The sequence below is a fragment of the Vicugna pacos genome, chromosome 1 (genome assembly GCF_048564905.1).
Source record: "Vicugna pacos chromosome 1, VicPac4, whole genome shotgun sequence".
In the NCBI taxonomy this organism is placed as follows: Eukaryota; Metazoa; Chordata; class Mammalia; order Artiodactyla; family Camelidae; genus Vicugna; species Vicugna pacos.
Genome location: NC_132987.1, coordinates 88,982,374 through 88,998,922, shown reverse-complemented (window position 1 = coordinate 88,998,922; position 16,549 = coordinate 88,982,374).

Genomic DNA, 16,549 nt, shown 5'->3' with positions numbered 1-16,549 from the left:
GAGATACCACATTTCTCCACTGCTCTACATCCTCCAGTCACTTCCAGTCTCACTTCAAATGAAATACAAATTTCTCATCACAGCCTAGAAGCCTTTACATTGTTTGGCCCTCTGATAATTTCTAAACTCATCCCCCCCCACACTTTCCGTATGAAGCCCTACAGCTAACTCTCCTGTAGCACATGGATGTCCTGGCTATTTCTCCAACAAAACACACAGGCCTTTGCGTGGCTCAGGTCTTTGTATTCATAATTCCTGTGATTTCCCCAGTTATTCACAAGGAACTACATTAATTCTTTTTGATAAATATTACCTTAACAAATAGTCTTTCCATGCCACCTCATTTTAAAAAAAACCTACTCCCTTTCCATCACTTACTATCCTGTCCTGTCCTTTTTAGCTTTTATTACAACCTGACATCTTAAAAATGTATTTTCCTTTTAATCCTCATCCCAACCCTCCCTGCCTTTCCAGAACGTAAGCTACGGTAGAGAAGTTTCCTCTGTTTTGTCCAATGCTATATCCCTAGTACCTAAAATAATGCCTGGCATATAATAGGTGTTCAATAAATATTGATTAAATGCATGAATGAAAGTATGATAATATGGGGCTCTACTTAGAAAGAGGAATTGACGTAAATAAAGGATTTTTTTCAGTTGAAGGCAATCTTAAGACTCTGGGTCTGGAAAGAATCAATATGAGGGAGAGACTGATGACAGCTTGAAAGGAGACAGGGTCTAAATAGGCAATGGAACAATATTCTGGAAGGGTGTGCAGAAGAGAGTTGGATCAGAGCAACAGGTCAGGGATAAATCTCAGAAAGGAACAGGAGAAATTCTCTGTCTGAAATTTAAGGGAAACAAAGGGATGGATAGAAAATAGAATCTGAAGAAGAAAATTGGAAGCATCGGTTTACAAACTATGAAGGATTCGAGAATTCTGAGATAGGCTAGAAGGAAAGGTAGGGCAGAAGCTTAAGGAGATCAAGGGAAGGGAAACCTCAAACACACTGCTCAGAGTGAGAAGAGAGGACTGTAGATTTCCTGGAAGTCAATCCAGGGCAGAATTCTTCCCTCCTCATCATTTGCCTTGCAAATTGTTTTCAGTATGATCACCTTTTCAGAACAGAGCCGTGTGTACCATTAAAATGAAATTTTATTCTACTAAGTTCTTCAGCTATAGTCTATTTTTTTGCAGACAAGCTAATATGGGATGTCAATGTATACTACTCACTGAAATTAATCTATATATGATATATATATATCTTGATTCTTGCATATATCATATATGTATATATTATGTATATATGTGAATATATGTGTGTATATGAGTATGCATATATATAAATATATATGTGTGTCTGTAAGTATATAAATATACATATATGTCTTCAAAACAGTAGATACAATTAGCTGGTCTTTGGGTTTTCTTAGAATTACCTAGTGGACTTGCAAGAACCTAGGATCTTTTTATCCTGAAACTGAATTTTCTATTTGATTCCTGGCAGAAGCCATCATCATCTGTTCAGGATGATGGCTGTAATTTAAGCTTTAATGGGACAGACCACAGAATATTTATCCCCCTCTGATGATCCAGCTGCTCTACTAGATGTTATCATTTCTTTTAACTGTTCTGGCATTAGAAAGCAAATGACAACATTTTTTTTCTATCTATAAAGTAGTACATGCATGTTAAAAGACAAGGAAGAGCATACAACAAAGAACATAAAAATTATCCATGATTTTACCATTAGCAATATAATTGTTTTGCAATTTTATTGGTATTTTCCTTTCTAACCTGTTTTTCTGTGTATATGTCCAATTTTTAAGTGTTCTAACTAATGATGTATACAGTTCTACAGTCTGATTTTTTTTTTTACATTCCCCATCATTAGCATTTTTTTTCAGGTAACTAAATGCTCTTGGAAACGCTAACTTTTTATAGCTGCGTAACATTCTATCCTATGTCATTTATTTAACCATTGTTCTATTTGGAATTTCTTTGATTTTTCTTCTTGTTATAAATATTGCTGTAAAATTTTTTCTAGATAAATTATTCAAGAACATGAGTTTTAAAATTCTTTGAAATATCATTGTTTCTGTGAAAGATTATCATAACTGCTTAGTTTTTGTTCTTAAACATCATCAGATAGAACAGGGGATACTGATACTTAATTTCATATTTATATATTGATGCTGATAGTGTCTAAGAAGTGACATTTTGGATTGTTACATTATCTTACCCAAGTATTGATAGTTGGTAATTTTCATGAACTTGTGTCCTGTTTTGTATTAATACATTTGTTAAACTTAATAAAAACTAAAAGAAATAAATTTTGTGCCATATTGGACACACTAAGTTAGAAACAGCACCAAATTCAGTATGTGAAACATGCTTTTTATAATCATGAGGAACAATATTACTATAATTTTTTTTGCAAATAGTGGATAATATTGTCATCAAGTTCAATATTTGGACACTGAGAGTTACTTTGAAAATTGTTCTGTTTAAACAAGTCAATTTTTTGCATCAGAATATTCCCTGATAGCATTAAAGTAGATATTATAAGTCTTTCAGAATATACCTTGTAAATGATATACAGTTATATGAAAGATTGCTTTTTCCTCAGTGGAAATATCCTGCCCCATTGCATTTCAAGAGCTATTTCTTTTTGTTGCTCTTGTTCCAGGAAGATAAGTGCTCCTGAGTGAATGTGTAATGTTGGTTGAGAGAAGAGAATAGAGGAGAATAAATCTCACATGTTTCTATTTGGAATTCATCAATGGCATCTGCTGATGTTCAAGGCAGGCAAAGTTGCTTAAAATGCAGACTTTCTGCTGTTTCCACCACAATCAATATCACACATCTTTCATACTTTAGAGGGCAATTTTACTGTAAATCTTCTAACATTCCTTAGGTGATAAATGGCAGGCTTTTAGGGACCAGACCATTTCAACTAACATGGCAACCATATTTGTATGGTAAAGATCTATTTAAAATAAAATGGACTTTGTTTCTAATATAATTGCAAGAAAAGAAAAGAAGACTGACCACCATTCTTATCACTTCTGCTGCCAAATCATCAGATGGTGCTTAGTTTTATTTGATTGTGTCTGTGGTTCTTATTGGAACTTAAAATGCTTTTCTTAGAGCACTGTAGTGTGAGGGAAAGAAAGCCTTTGGAGAAACACTGTACTTTCTCCTGGATCATTTAACGTCTAGCTGAAGGCACATAAAATTCACAAAGTTTTCTAAATTCTGTCATTTTCTTCTGGTGAAACTATTCCTCTATCCAGCCCAAACCTCCCATAGGCACAAAGCATTACAGTTTACAGTAAGGAACAAGCTGCTGATGCCTAGAAAGGGGATTCAGAATTTCTATGGTGATTGTGGCAGAGCTGAGCTCCTGGTCATTGGATGACCATTTTGATTTTCGCAGAGATCTTGCAGGTAGAAATGGTGAGGGGATGTAAAAAGTAGCTTGAAGTTTTCAAGAAGGATGTAACCGAAATTTAAAGCCTGACATATGCTTAATTCAGCTTAAAAATAAAATTTCAAATTTTTAAACCATTTTCAGATTTGTGTAAAAAAAACAGGAAGGCTTGAACTGATCTTACAGGACATTTACTTATTTGTTTTGTCCCTTCTAAGGAAATCATTTTTTATAGAGGAGGTATTTGTAGATAACAGATGCTGTGTCTCCTATGACTTAAAAGATTTGCTTTTTTAGAAGACAGTGTTATTTTTGGTTATGAGTTGAGGGTAGAGAAAAATAATAGATGGGACATCATGGTAGTCAATCCCTAAACTGATTGGTATTGAATGATTAAAAAAAAGTTGTTTTTGAAAAAAGTCCTAAGTCAGTACAATGAGGAAATAATACTCCTTTCAACAAATGATGTTAGGATAACTGGACATTTGTATGCAAAAGACTAAAGTTGGATTTTTTTCTCATACTTACATACAAAAAATTAATTAAAAAATTAGATAAACCTAAATGTAAGAGCTAAAATGATTAAAGAATTAGAATAAAACACATTACAAATGTTCATGTCCTTGGATTAGGTAATAGTATTTTGGTTTCTTTGATATGTGGAGTCACAGTAAATACAGGGATGGCAAATTTTTTTAAATAGCTAAACAAACATTTATCAAAAATAAAAATGGTACTTAGTATATGATCCAGCAATCCAACTCCTGGGCATATATCCAGTAGGAGCCTTATTTCAAAAAGTCACCTGCACCCCAGTGTTCATGGCAGCACTATTTACAATAGCCAAGACATGGAAACAACCTAAATGTCCATCGACAGATAACTGGATAAAGAAGTTGTGGTATATTTATACAATGGAATACTACTCAGCCATAGAAAAGAATAAAATACTGCCATTTGCAGCAAAGTGAATGGCCCTGGAGAATGTCATTCTAAGTGACGTAAGCCAGAAAGAGAAAGAAAAATACCATATGAGATCACTCATATATGGAATCTGAAGGAAAAAAAAGAGACAAATGAACTTATTTATAACACAGAAACAGACTCAAAAGCATAGAAAACAAACATATGGTTCCAGTAAGGAAGGGGGTGGGAAGGGATAAATTGGGAGTTTGAGATTTGCAGATACTGACTGGTGTATATATAAAATAGATAAACAAGTTTATACTGTATAGCAGAGGGAACTATATTCAATATCTTATAGTAGCTTACAGTGAAAAAGAATATGAAAATGAATATATGTATATTCACATATGACTTAAAGCTTTGTGCTGGATGCCAGAAATTGACACATTATAAACTGACTATACTTCAATTTAAAAAAAAAATAAGTCACAAAATGCCAAAAAATAAAAATAAAAATCTTTGTGTTATAAATGATAACATCAAGAAAGTAAAATGAACTCACAGACTGGAAGAAAATATTAATATATTTGACAAGGGACTGGTATTCCAGATATATAAAGAATAGTTACAATTTAATAATAAAGAAAACTCCATTAAGAATTAGCAAGGGCTTTGAATATGTATTTCTTCAAAGAAGATATACATAGGGATAATAAGGACATAAAATGATGCTCAGCATCCTTAAATATTAGGTAAATGTAAATCAAAACCACAGTGTTCATATCCACTAAAACAGCCTTTATTAAAAATACAGATAATAGCCAGTCCTGGGGAGGAGGAGGAAGCATTGGACTTCGCATTCGCTGTTGGTGAGAATGTAAAAGGATGTAACCTCTGTGGAAAACAATTTTCATTTCCTCAAAAAGTTAAGCATAGAGTTACCCTATGACACAGCAGTTTTGCTCCTAGGTATGTACCCAAGGGAAATAAAAACAAACATTGACCCCAGGATTTATGCATGTTTCCTAGCAGAATCATTCACCACAATAGCCAAAAATGGAAATAACCCCAATGGTTATCTACAGATAAATGGATAAATTAAATGTAGTATATCTATACAATGGAACATCTTTTTGTGAATAAAAAGGGATGAAGTATTAATGTATGCTACAACATAAATGAATGTAGAAATTATTATGCTAAATGAAAGAAGTCAGACACCAAAGATTACCTATTGTATGGCTTTATTTTATGCAATTTACAGAATAGGCAGAGCTGTAAAGACAGAAAGTAGACTCCTTGTTGCCTACAGCTGGATGCTGGAGGCATGGGAGGAAGAGCTAGTGTTAACTGGGGAGTGCTTGCTAATAGGTATGAGTTTCTTTGGGGGTGATTAATATGTCTGACGTTTTAGATTGTGGTAATACTTGTACAATACTGTGAGTATACTAAAAATAAGTCAATAAATTGCACATTTTGGTTAATCTTATAATATGGGAGTTACATGTCTCAATAAAAATGTTTTTAAAAAAAATGAATGTCAGAATCTCAAAATACGGTTTTTAAGAGAAAATTGGTACGAAATTCTTGATTGGAGGACAGGCCAGGAACTTACGCAGTTCCTGGATTCTAAACACAGAGATCTATTTTGGTTCCCAAAGAACCTAGCGAGTCATAGATGTGGTTAAGTTCTCACTTTGTTCACTTGACTATAAGCAAATGCCTCTGATGACTTGCAAATAGAAAGCCCTATCTTGTTACATAAAAAGATTAGATTTTTTGCGATTATCAGACAACACTCTGAACAGACATTTTTCTTGGGACAGTAGAGCAGTCTCAGTGATTCCAGGGTATTCTGCACTTACAACTTTTGAGGAGTGGGAAGCAATTATTAGTGATTTCATGTCTGTTTTCTGGTTTTGACAAGGAAAAGGAAAAATAAAATATATTTTATTTTCATACTATTACAGTAGCATCAGTATTTGTGTGACTCTGCAAGTGGCAAGAGTCTCACCTGAAGAATTCATTTATTTTTCCAAGTTTTGTGTTAGGGGAATGTTTGTGAAAACTTTACATGAGATCTTTACTTGATCTCTATATGTGTGCACCTTTACATACATATGTATATTTGTATATGGACAATAGTATCTCAAAAAAGTTTGCAATTATCCTCTTAGAAATGAAAATATGAGACACAAATATAGTGGTTCACTTGAATAAGTCTGAAGCAGAATGTTTAAATTCCTCTCAAATACAGTGAATGAGTGACCATTTAAAAATAATTGCAACTAATGTCAGTGTATTTTTATCTCAACAAAAGCTAGAAGTAGACAAATGCAGAGAACTTCATATATTTTCTGGTAACATATGTTTAGTCTATCATTTATATTAAAGTTAATTGAAATACATTTTTGCTATGAATTGTAGTATTCTCCTGCCTACCCCCACCTCTACCATTTATTTTTGAGTAATCTTGGGCAAACATATTTTTAAGCCTATGAAGCTAGGCATATTAATCAGGTATAACAATAAGTTTGGGAAGAACAGAATTTTGTTTTAGTTATAAAACAAATGGGCACATTTATATTGTTATCTATAAGTCTTTTTCTCTATTAAATATTTTGTGATTCTATGCTTCTAAGTAGTTATAGAATTTTAGAAATGGATATAAAAGAGTGATAAGATTATTGCTATTCACAATGTATAAAGCATTCTTAAAGTATCTCTAGGAAAAAAACTTTCTGGGATCTTTAAAAGCCATTAGGCATTTCTGAGAGAAGCACACAAATAAATGGTAATGACTCTTCCAAGTTTACAAAGAAAGAATTCAGGAAAAAATTATTATAGTTGTACAGGGTAATAATGTACAGAATAATTTATAATACATATATATTTAAAACATATACCAAGAAAATTAAGAACTTAGATGAAATAGATATTGAAGAAATATAACAAAATTAGCATAAAATAAAATACAAAATCTGAATTGACAATTAATAAAATAGCCAACAAAAATATGTAAGACGAGAGTGAAAATTTTAAAACATTGCTGAAATGAATTAAATAAGACCTAAATAAATTGGAGAAATTGAATTCATTTTTTAAAGCTTTTCCATGAAGATATCTCCAGACTCAAATAAATGATAGTATTGGTGATTCCTATTAAATATTCAAGGCATTGTACACAAGCACTATCAGAAAAGAGAAGGAGGAAACACTTTCTAACTCATTTTACCAGGCCAGCATATCCCTAATGCCAAAACCTGAAAAAATATTACTTAAAAACAAAATTACTGATTAATATCTTTTATGAATATATATGCAGAAATCATTAGCAAAACATTAGCAAATTGAATGCAAAAATATATTAAAAGATAACAGACTGTGACTATGTAGGATTTATCATAGGACTGCAAATATGTTTTAACATTCATAATCAATCATTGTAACTTACCATATCAGAATAAGGGATAAAAACCATATGATCCTTCTAAAAGAAGCAGAAAAAAAAAAAGTAACAGCATTCAACATTCATTCATGATGAAAGCTTTTCCCAAAATGTTTTCAGCTAACATTATAGTTGATGGCTAATTTTATGTGTCAACTTAGCTGGGCCAAAAGGTGCCCAGGCATTTGGTCAAATATTATTCTGGGTGTTTCTATGAGGATACTTTTGGATGAGATTAACAGTTAAATGGGTAGATTTTGAATACTCAGCAGATTACTCCCCATGATGTGCTCCTCTGAGCAAGAGAGAATTCTACAGTAGACTGCCTTCAGAGTCCATCTGCAGCATTGGCTCTTAAGGTTCTACAGCAATTCCTTTAGACTCAAACTGGAACATTGGCTCACCTGAGTCTCCAGCCTGCAGCCCTACCCTAAAGAATTTGTCCTCACCAATCTTCACAATCACGTGAGTCAATTAGTAAATCTCATTTTTATACTCATGCTTGCGCGCACACGCGCCTGCGAACACACACACACACACCCCCTATTGGTTCTGTTTCTCTGGAGACCTATAACTAATACACTGATATATTCAATACTTCCCCTGCAAGATCATGAAGAGAAAGATGGATGCTCTCATCACTTTTTTTCAGCATTGTACTGAAAGTCTCAGTCATTGCAATAACATAAAAAAATCAAGAAAAGGCATGAAGATTCAAAAGGAAGAAGTACTGTCTCTGTTCAGAGATTGCAAGATTGTTCTCATAGGAAATCCTAAGGAATATACAACACAACTAGAACCAATCGGTGAATGTATCAAGGTTGCAATATAAAGGTCAATACAATTGATCAAATATATATTTATATATTAGGAGCAAAAAATTGGAAACTAAATCTGCTCAGAACACATAAAACAAGGAATGAATTTAACAAAAGATGTGCAAGGCCTTTACACAGAAAATCACAAAACGTTGCTGACAGAAATTATAGAAGATATCAATAAATGAAAATATACATGTCCGCATGTTGGAAGACTCAAAATTAGTAAAATAGTAATTCTTCTCTAATTGCAATCTCAACTATACTCTTAGAACATTTTCTTCACGGAAAAATGTCAATCTGATGCAAAATTGTGTATGGAAATGCAAATGACCTAGAATAGCCAAAGCCAAAGGAGGAAGTAGTAGAACAAACTAATGTTAACACTTCTGCTATCCAAATGCTTAGCAATCAAGACAGTGTGGTACTAATAAAGTGACAGACCTATAGATCAGTAAAACAGAATAAAGAATCCAGAAATAAACCTACATGTATATGCTATATTGCTTTTGACAAAAATGTCTGAAGGATTTAACAAGTAGAGAAAGTCATTTGAATAAACAGTGCTAAAAAAAAGTGAATATTCATATAGGAAAAAGCAAATATTTAACCTTGTCAAAACCATACAAAATGTTAGCTCTAAGTCAATCAAATACTTAAATAGAAAAGCTAGAATTACAAAGCACATAGGCAAAAACAGAAGTGAATTTTTGCCAGTTTGAAGTAGACAAAGACTTCTTAGGACATAAAAGCACAACATATAAAAGAAAAAATTATAAACTGGACTCTGAAAATTAGAAACTTGTGTATTTCAAAATAAAGTCTTAAGACAATAAAAAGGTAAGCTAACAGCTGAGAGAAAATATTCACAATATATCACAAAGGATTTCTATTCAGAAAATATAATTTACTTTTAATATTTAACAATATACAGACAACCAGTTTTTTAAAAAGGTGAAAGATTTGAGCGGATATCACAAAAGAGGACATACAAATGGATAATAAGCACATAAAAAGATGCATTAATCATCAGGAAAAATGCAAATTAAAAACACAATGAGAAACCACTACTCTAGATGAGAATGGTTAAAATTAAAATGTTATGGACAAGGGTTTAGAACACCTGGATCTCATGTACAGTGTTTCTGAGAAAATGAAAGTTACTTTAAATATTTAAAATATCTGCCTTACAATCTAGCCATTTCATTTCTAGGTATTTACCCACTAGAAATGAAAATAAATATTTAACAGAAATGCTTGAATATGAATTTCTATAGCTACTTTTTTCACAATAGCTAAAAGCTGGGAAAAGCCAAATATCTATCCAGAAGTGAAAAGGTTAAAAAAAAAGGCTACTTTCCTGTAATGGAGTAAGTTTCAGCAATAAAAAGAAACAAACTACTGAGGCATACAACAACACGGATGATCTGAAACTCATTTCCCTGAGTGAAAAAAGTCACAGACGAAATAATGCATCCTGTAAGACTCCATTCAATTAATATTCTAGAAAATGCAAACTAATGGATTGTTACTAAAAGTATATCAGTGATTGCCTGGGGCTGAGCAACAAAGGAGAGATGGACTGCAGATAGGCATGAAGACACTTCTGGGGGTGACAGAAATACTGTACATCTTGTTTTTGGGGTGGGTGGTCACAGATGTTTATATCAAGGTTCAAATACGTCTACACTTTAAATAGATGCAGTTGTATGAAAATTATAAATAAATAAAGGCAATTTTAAAAATGGAAACAAATACATCATCAAGTAGAGTATGGTACATCCACAGGACTAAAGGTTGATGTAACTTTGAAAATGATTGTTAACTGTTGGTAATAACATCTTTTAAAATGCTATAAAATAACTAGCCTAATAGATTGGTTTATTTAGAACGATTGGAGCTATGTAAATGTATACAACCCGAAAGAGCAAATGAAAAAGGGAGGATATGTGTTAAGATACCCTTCAGGGGTTTTTCCCTACATTATGTAAGTGCCAAACGTTCTGTAAATGAGAGAAATTCCTTTTGTTCTAAAACTACTTTTAAGTGATGCTGATATGATAGGGGTGGTAGGATGAGCAAAGAGCCCAAGAATTTCTGCGTCCCTTTGCACTATAGAAGACCTTATAAATCACAGGTCAAAACAACATGTTGCCAATTAATATAGTAAAACAGCAGAGACTTGTTTAGGATTACAGACCAAGTTTGGGCAGAAATGAGACAACTGTCTTTCAGAATTAGGCTTTTTTTAATTAAAGCATAGGTTTCATTCATCTCTGATACATTACTGTATTAATTTTAAGTAAACTTTTGTGGGGTTTTTTCCTACTCAAAAAGTCTGGGAGAGTGTACATTTTTTGATCCATTACTTACATATCATTAATTCCTGGATTACAAATAAATCAAATTACTATATTTTCATGTGATTTATATTTACATTAAATAAGAAATCCTCTTTTTCAAGTTCCCATTCAAATTACATAAGTGTATCATTGTAAAATCATATCTAAAGTATATAACCTGACTCCCACAACCACAATAAAATACTCAAATAAATTGGGTCTATAAAATGTAATAGAGGGGAAAAATCCTTTTTCATTTTAGCCTCTATTTTTCTCAGTCTTTTCTTTCTAGTGGCATAATGGTCATAATATGACAAAAATAATTTTTTCTCTTTGATATACAGTACTGAAAAAAAGTCTAAGGAGCTTTTGTGTATGTTCACATGAACTTTAACTAAAACAGTCTTGGTGTCAACATTCTAATCACTGCATTCAAGTGGTTGTCATCATTCCTTTAACCAAACATGTTGATCTTAAATCTCCCTGGAGTTCATGTCACTGTACAGAATTAACTGTTTACCCTAGTTAGAGTGAACTTGTAGGTTCTAATCAATGACAGGAATTTTCTTTTTCACGTATTAAATAAAATGTCAACATTCACACAATATTTTAGATATATTTCGTAAGTAGTGGGACTCTGCAGACAAGCTGTAGCCGAAGAACTCTTTTCATAACATGACAGTTAATTTTTGATTGTGGCTGAGCCTGGCATTAAATTTTTCTGCTGTGAAGAGACGGATAATTTTAGTTAGAGGTTATACAGTATATACCCATATAGTATACCCATATAGTAGGTGGTCCTGGATATTTAATTCCATGGTACATGTTTAACATTGTCTTGTTACTTTTTTTCCCCCCTCTGGTTCAAATAAAACTTCAGCTCAAATATTGAAATCACCATTTGTGGGTCTTTGCAAAGAAACTGGTAAGTGGAATATTTAAATTACACAATTTTGCTGCAGATTTTTTTTATTTAAGAAAATCCTGGCACTCCATTTTCTGGTAGAAATACCTTTGGAGGAGTATATCTGACATGCTGGCTCTCTCCCCCAAACCATAGATACACCCTCTTTCAAATTTTCAAATTAATATATTTCATATTACATTCTTTTCACCCAGTTTAGCTGTTTAAAAAAGCTCAATAAGAAATACAAACTAATAATATAATTTCAAATTGCAAATAAATCTATTTAATCAGCATATTCTCTTAATATCTACCTTCAGTTAGTCCTTTTTAAATTTAAAAATACTGAATTTCTGGAATTTTAAAAACCATAAAGGAAAATCGAGTTCTGAAAAAAAATTGTAGTTCTTCATAATCAAATCACTGTTTTTAGGAAAATAAATTAAAGCCACTAAGACAAGGAATAACTAACATCTTGGGGGGGAATGTTTGTATTTGTTAAACTTTATAATATGTCACTGCTTTTTATTTTCACTTTCATTTACCATCTTTGGAAGAAAAATAGAGAATCACCAGGCGTTAGAAAAAATTACTCCATGTAAATCACAAATAAAATGTATCTATTGATCTCTAATCATGGCGTGTGACTGAATTTGCTTTAAAGAGTTCATGCCTTCTGTATGTCTTGAGCTCATCCTCACTTTTGTTCTAGCTGCTGCCGATCATTGTTTCATTACCCAGCCCAGCCTTCCTCTGCAAGCCATTCATTAGGGAGCAGTAAGACAGACTTATGCAACATTATTGGCCTTTCTTCCCAATACATTAGCTGACTTGCTAGCTAAGTCAGGAAGTACAGATGGAAAAATTTGTTCTTAGGAAGACCTCTTGAGAAGGTACTAATGAGATCATGCAGGAATATCTAAATATTTATTAAATGCCCATATACAAAGTAAGATGATGGAAAGAAGTGTCTGGATCAGATAGATTGAATCATTTTCTGTCACTCAGAATTCTGTTTACTGTTTCTGTAAGAATTCACTGCTTTCTAGAGAGTTTGTTATTGAGCAAAAATATTAGAACTTTGTTTGTATGTTAGGATGATTTGGGGGATATTATGACTGTCCTATACCTGTAATTTGCATCTGCCTTTTTCTTTTCCCTTTTTGACTTTTCTGTTTATTCTATTGTAGTATAACCTGGTAAAGTATATCGCAAGATTTCCATTGCCTAAGATTTCTTTGAAGAGTTCCTGAGTGTTGTAGGTCTTAGGGAAACATCAATCACCGTCCTAATTCTAGGACTGTGATGCTTCATAAAGCAAAGACATATCCAAGGGAATAAAAACTCATTGTTCCAAATTGGAAAACCTCTCTGTAATATTCAGAAACTGTGTTAAACAGGCTGACTTCTGTTTTCAGTCCTACGTGGAAGCTTTTCTTCACCCAAAGCTAACTTCGTATATTGTTAAATCTTGGATAGATAAATATATAAAGATGAAGGAGCTAGGCGTTTCTATTAACCTCACAAATAATGCATTAAAATTTTTCTCTAGTTCTTTTCTTATAGCCTTAAGATTAATTTTAAAAAATGCAAGTGGCTACAAAACGAAACTCAGGTAATTGTACATTGATTAGGAAAATAAATGAAAGACTGTCTACTAGACCTGAGCCAACACGAGGTATAGAGCAACTACAGGACTTGAGTGTCACTAGCTTTTCCTGTAATATGCTTGTCCTGAGAACAAATAAGGACTTTAAATCTCACAGCTGCCAACCAGGCTTTCTCTAAATCAGATGCTACAGTCATTCTATTCCACACTGAGTTATTTTGAAAATAAAAAAAAGATCGCTAGTTTGCTAAATGTTGATGCCTCTAAAATAACGGTCACTTACATGTGGTGCAATTAATTAAAAATACAAATTAAACTTTGCGGATATTAAATAGCTTTTTACAGGAAGTCTAAAAATTGAAATCTTGCTGGATATAATGTTTAATTTCTTTGGCAGTCATTTAAAATATTCATACATAATAGTTGTATTCTTATTCTTTATTCAAGCATGAGACCCTTCTGACTGTGTGGTTTGGTTTGTTGGAAGTTTAAAGGCATAAGAGTGCCCTTCTTCCTATTTGGGGGAAAAAACCCACAAAATAAAATATTGCATTTTGAGGATTTTAAATTTTAAAAACTAAAAGTAAAGAGAACAATTTTACATATTGAATAGATTTGCATGGTCTTGTTAAACTGTAATTTTGTTTTGCTCATATCACTCTTAAAATTTCTCTGTATAAAATCAGTTTATTATGAATGGTAATAAGTTAGCATAAAGATTGCTAAATAAATTCAATCGGTATACAGAAAGTATTTTTCTGCTATTTGTTTGTTGCTTGCCTTAAGAATAATTTCTGGCTCTCTCTAGAGGTCATAGTTCATTTAACCAGCCCTTAATATTGTCTAGGCAACCCAATTGTCTATGTTTTTAAAGAAGTGGGCATATATGATTACTAATTTAATTTTTTATCAAAAATGCAATATCCATATCAATTTATTCAAAAACAGTGAAACAAGTCTTACCAAGTCACTCATATTATGTGAGTAACTCTGCCTACGTTTCTGGGTTTCGTTAAACTGAAAAGGAAAATAAAAGAAGCAAGCTAGTAGATAGAGTGTTGAAGTCTGACATAAAATGAATCTCAAAAAGGGAAAAACAGAACAATAAAAAACTCTAAACTTTAGGTATGTTATCATGAATGTGAATTCCACTTTCATTTATTCAACAAATATTGATGGTGGACCTGCTACGTGCTGGGTCCTGTTGTAGATGCTGGGAACATGGCTATGAACAAAACAGACCAAAATCTCTGCTCTCCTCGCATTTACACTGTTTGCTTAGTTACATAGTATTTTGGATGAAGCCATCTTTTGAGGGCCTCGAACACTGGTCACAGGTGGTCTGTAGGCTCCTTGGCATCCGCAGGCCTTGTTACATTGCTAGCACAGTCGAGTTCTGGACAGCATCAGGCTCATCACTACATAGTGCATATTTCTCAGTTTTGGCATATTACTCCATCAATGAAGGGCCCCTTGTAACCCACCAAACATAGTTCAGAGTTAGAAAACTGTTAAGGACAGTTTAATCACATTTCCTTAACTTTTCCAGTAAATTTGACTAAACCATACACTTTGCAGAAAATATCTATAATACACTGAAAATCTTACATTCATGTTATTCACATTATTCATGTTAATGGGGAAAATCAATGAGGAAGCACAGCATAAAGAGGAGAAGGATAAAGAAACTGTGTCATTCATCCCAATACTTGTTAGTGTGGAAACGGACAGATTTCTCTGAACCAGGAGTCTAACGTCACACATTCTTATCTTGATTCCTCAGGGCTATGACGAACTCATCACAGGGTCCAGATAAAGTAAGTAAAAGAATGTTATGTGATTGGATGAAACTCACACACAGACATTCATAACCCATCTTAATTAGTACCAATCAGGAAACTAATTAAACTCGACCTAAAAATAAAGTAGTGCTGCTTCCTGTGAAGACCTCTGGGCTTTGTGTCAGCAAGTTGATCTGACACCTGAATCTCCAGCTGCGGGAGCTGCGGCTTCTGCAGAGCCCTCTAGTGGAGAGCATGGCCTACAGCAATTTCCCAAACCAGGAGCCTGACAATAAAAAAAATCCTTCATAAAATCGAATGACGTGAGTACCGGCACCTGCCGTTACTCCTTCACGTGTTTAGATGCGATGGCACCTCCAACATATAGGCACATATAGGCCGATTTCCTGTATGTGAACTTGATTTGTAAATTTATTCCAGCTTTTGTACTCCAAGGTGAATTGATAAAAGGTGTAAGTTTTCACTTGAGCCTTGACCTGTGCAAGTGTTTCAAAAAATAAGTATTAAATATTTGAGCCTAAACTGAGTAAGAGAAACTGTAAAGTAACACATGTGAAGTAGTAAGAAGATAACATGCACATTTTGAATCCTTCCATTGCCATAATTAAGAACTAGAGGAGGGTTTAATTTTTTTCTAGAAAAAAAAATTGTATCATTAATATATTTGTAATTATTTTTAAATGCTTTGGGTGCAATCCCCTTTACCTTGATTAATTTTTTTAATCTAGTTACCTTTGGAGCCTTAATTACCTCTGTAAAATGTATATTTTTTGTTTAAGGAAATATACTTGGATATGTAAAAACCTAGAGTTTGAGACAGAAGTAACTTCCATTTTAACTTGGGAAATACTGCACAGGTAAAGGTGACTGACATTAAAATGTGGATTACCTGCCACATTTTAAATTATTTATCATTATTTAACCACTGTATTGACATGACAGAATAGGGATCACTGACCCAGAGCACAGTATAGGAGACAAATTAGAAAAGCAGGTGAGGTTATTTGGGCTCTTGTGGAAACCAGAGTATCCGTGAAAAATCACAAATGTTTGACACTGTTGAATATAAGATCCCTATGACTTAATTTGGATTATTTTTCCGGATCCCAGCTGAATTGACAACTATGGTTAGACAAGCACATAGTCAGTTAATTTTTCTATATTGAGTAATGCTATTTTATGTTCAGGGTTACAAGATACTTGAGAAACAAAATTGAAGCCATGTGTTCTCAAAATATATTTCTATAGAGCATGTAATAATCCTTTACTACCTTTTTTGTTAAAAAC